The sequence below is a fragment of the Ostrinia furnacalis genome, unplaced genomic scaffold, assembly GCF_004193835.3.
Source record: "Ostrinia furnacalis isolate ACB-3 unplaced genomic scaffold, ASM419383v2 OfSCF7552, whole genome shotgun sequence".
Taxonomy (NCBI): domain Eukaryota; kingdom Metazoa; phylum Arthropoda; class Insecta; order Lepidoptera; family Crambidae; genus Ostrinia; species Ostrinia furnacalis.
In genome coordinates, this window is record NW_021137791.1 from 112,610 (window position 1) to 116,538 (window position 3,929).

Here is a 3,929-nt window from a genome sequence, read left to right on the forward strand (position 1 = left end):
TGCTTATTTATTGCCTTTAAGGCGGAACAGAGTTCGCCGGGTCAGCTAGTTTTAAAAAGGGTCCAATTTTGTGTGAAATGGTTTCAGTTTCCTTCACAAGGCTTTTCGAGACAATATTAACATTGCAAGTAGGTAATTTGGTATACTTACTTGTCCCAAAACCATTGGTGAAAGAAGTTTTAGGTATCTTAAAATTCAAAGGACCTTATTTTATTTTTAATTCAAGTAATAATATTGCATAGTCGATATTTATAATATACCTAATTGTTTTGCTCTGAGAGGAATGAAAATTAGTGTTAATTATAGTTTCATAAGAAAAAAAGAGGCTGACAAAGGTGACTGAGTTTCTTCCGCCACTTCTTCTCAGCACCAGCCCATTTTGTCCCGAAGTGGTGGTAGGGCAAGCTATATTTGGGACGTGTATAAGTGCCCTGGAAAAGGGCTTTGTACTGAATAAACCATTTGAATTTATAATTGGATTTTTAATTTGGAACTTGCTTATTTATTAAACTACAGTATTATAGTCCTATATATTTCCACGATATAATACGATATGATAGGAATATAACGTAAAGTATTTTATGCTAGATTTTGCTTAATTTTATTCTTCTTTTTGTGGTAACTTTATTAATTAAAGAATTTGCTTTAATACATTAATATTTACTAATTTACAAATGATTAATGCCTAAAAATCTAACACGTGCAGATCTATAGCCTAATTCACGTATTTTTAAAATGTCGTTAACAGCAATATAATTACGCGCGAGCAATAAGGATGGGTAGCTTGGGGTCATTGGACAAAATTGTACGTGCTGACAGACCGGGCTTTAGCATCTTATTGAAAAACAGTCTTAAATCAGTATTCACGTGTCATTTTTTTTCTATGTATAATAAGTATGTATTTACAAAAAAAAAGTATTTAAGTATGTTTATATCCGTTGTCTAGTACCCATAGTAGAAGCTTTGCTTAGTTTGGGACTAGAAGCGCAGTGTAAAATGTCTAAGGATATTTATTTATTATTTCGATAGAACGATTACTCGATAGGATCGCAACTCAGCGATTTGTCATCCGATTAAAACAAACTGCAAAATAGGTACCTATAATAGGTGAATACCGCGGAGGCATGATCAAATACGCATAAAAACGAAATCGAAACAAAATCGGGCGATTAATACGCGAATACGAAAAGTGACTCCAGCGATCAAATCGCTCGCATGTCGTTGAAGTTTTGGCTTATTCCACTATTCCCCGTAGACAATACCCGTCAACGGGGAATAGTGAACTTTTTGTTCACTAATCCCCGTTAACGCCAATTGGAGCTTATAATGGGGAATAATGAACTAAAAAGTTCATTAATCCCCATTACGTTCAAAATAAAATCCTAATATAAGTTCATTATTCCCCATTATAAGTTCCAATTTAACGTTAACGGGGAATAGTGAACAAAAAGTTCACTTATCCCCGTTGACGGGGATTGTCAACGGAGAATAGTGGAATAAGAAGTTTTGATACGTGTATTAGGCCACAGATCCGTACTTATTACAGGAAAAGGGTACTTATAACAGTGGTTGGGCACCATAGAAATTTTACAATTCCGTTCCGTCTATGCATTCTTAAAAAATTACTTTCAAGGTATACCTTGCACGATATCAACACATAAAATTGTCATTTAAAATCTAATCTTTTCGCTTTTAAAATAAGTGCTCTTTCAGAATGGTGACAACTCTAAGGATGGTCAATGCACTAGTAGTGTTAGTAAGCTACCACAAAATAAGAAATTTTGAACTTTTAAATTTTTAAAATCGATTAAATTCATCAGAACAAAATATTTCATGTCAAACTCGAGATAAAAAATATCGACCATCGACCACCCCTATTAAAGTGAGCCACACGTTATCGACAATGCAAACAATCGACTAGTGACACAACACTATCACAATAGGTATCCAAGCTAGCGGCAGACTAGATTTTGTACTGTTGCTTTGCCTACGCAAAATTGATATAATTATAGTCTGGCAGCTGAGCACGTAGAATTTAGTCCATTGACCCCAAGCTACCCATCCTTATCGCTCGCGCGTAATTATATTGCTGTCGCGACTGTGCGACGGGCGCCCGCAGTGAGTGTGCGAGCGCGACAGCAACATAATTACGCGCGAGCGATAAGGATGGGTAGCTTGGGGTCATTGGACAAAATTTTACGTGCTCAGAGACCGGGCTTTAGTATAGTTGTTGCAATTCACGAAGGCGAGTGAGCTTTACATGTGTGGTGGCTCGCTACTGTTCGTTTTTAAAGTGTTGATAGACATTACACTATCGTTATGTGCATGTACACGTACACACATAAGTAAAGCTCACTCGCTTTCGTGAGTTGCAAGAACTATACAGCGTCAAATAGTCGGTGACACCCAAAGTGGCCAAAAAGTTAACAACACAACCTTATTCCAATGAAGGCTATCGTTTTTATACTTAACAGTTGGCACCCCTGGCGGTTGACAGGACCTTACTCTACAGTGGCGCCATCTAGATGAGTGCAAATGCGATAGTCCTCCTACCACTTTAGCGCTCACCAGTTGGTGCCACTGTCTTCGCTACTAGCAAGTGACAGGACCTTACTCAACAGTGGCGCTAACTGGTGAGCGCTAAAACGATAGCCCTCATTGTAATTTGTAACAAAGACGTGTTGCGGACTTTTTGGCTACTTTGGGTGTCACGAACTATTTGTCGCTGACTTTTACATTTCTTTTAGACAACGAAAAAGTTACAGAAAAGTATCAAAACTGCGTAGGCGATATTTGACTCGGGTGATTGCCACATCAAAAAATTCGTGCTAAAAATCGTGCAACTTAAACACTAAACTTTTTGAAACGGAAAAACAATATGAACATTATGGTAAAACGACTCGGTGTAAAGCGTTTATATTTTTGCTAAAGGTAGAGGCGCCATCTACATTTCAAAAGTGAACAATATTTGGAAGTAGTTTAGCGTAGATGCCAACAGATGGCGCTATAAATATGTTTTTTAAATCACAAACAAAAAGTCGAAACTAAATTAAAAACTGACTAAAAGCAATTGAAATTGCAATATTCAGGCAATTAAAAGATGAAAATAAAAATTTACTGATTTTACCCAACCAATCGGATTCAAAAAAGATGATGCTAAATTGCTAAACCTACATCTGTAGATCTATCTAGATAGTAGACACTCCTAACAAAATATAAACGTTTTAGCAAAAAAAGCCGCAAAAATATTCCAACACGATTTGAAAACAAAAATAAAATGTAGGTATATAGAAAATTTTAAATACGTAGTTTGTACGTTAGAAACGCTTGAAACCAAAGTCAATTCACAATCAACTCTATGCCTTTGGATATAAGATCGACAATTATACAAATGTTTAGCAAGACTTGTGAGTCTTGTTTCTATAAGCATAAAGTTCAAAGTGTACCAACTTTTGTTATTTAGCGTCTGCATGTAATTTTTAAGATCAACCTCTGAACGATTTGAAAATAGTGACGTCACACAGCGACGGTCATTTGTTCGATAAAATTTGAAATATAAACAACCAAAATATAGGCAAATATAAATATAAGTAAGGCGCGGCCTTCAAAAATAAAGAAAAAACGAAAAACAAAAAAACAGCAAAATATTTAAAAAAAAACCTGCCTAAAATCTAACAATATCCTCAAATTTTAAGCAACCAAGTTTAAAACTTCAATGGGTTTTCTATGGTAATGCAAGATCACAGACAAAATAGAAAACCAGTAATATAAATAAATCATAGATTTATGTAAATAAAAAAATAAAACAAACAAAAATGGGTCAACCATTTTTTTGACATTGACAGCTGTCAATGTAAATAAATTCATAAAAACTTTAGTTAAACAGCGTAACAAAAAACATGCAATAAATACAATTTTTTGTTCAGAGG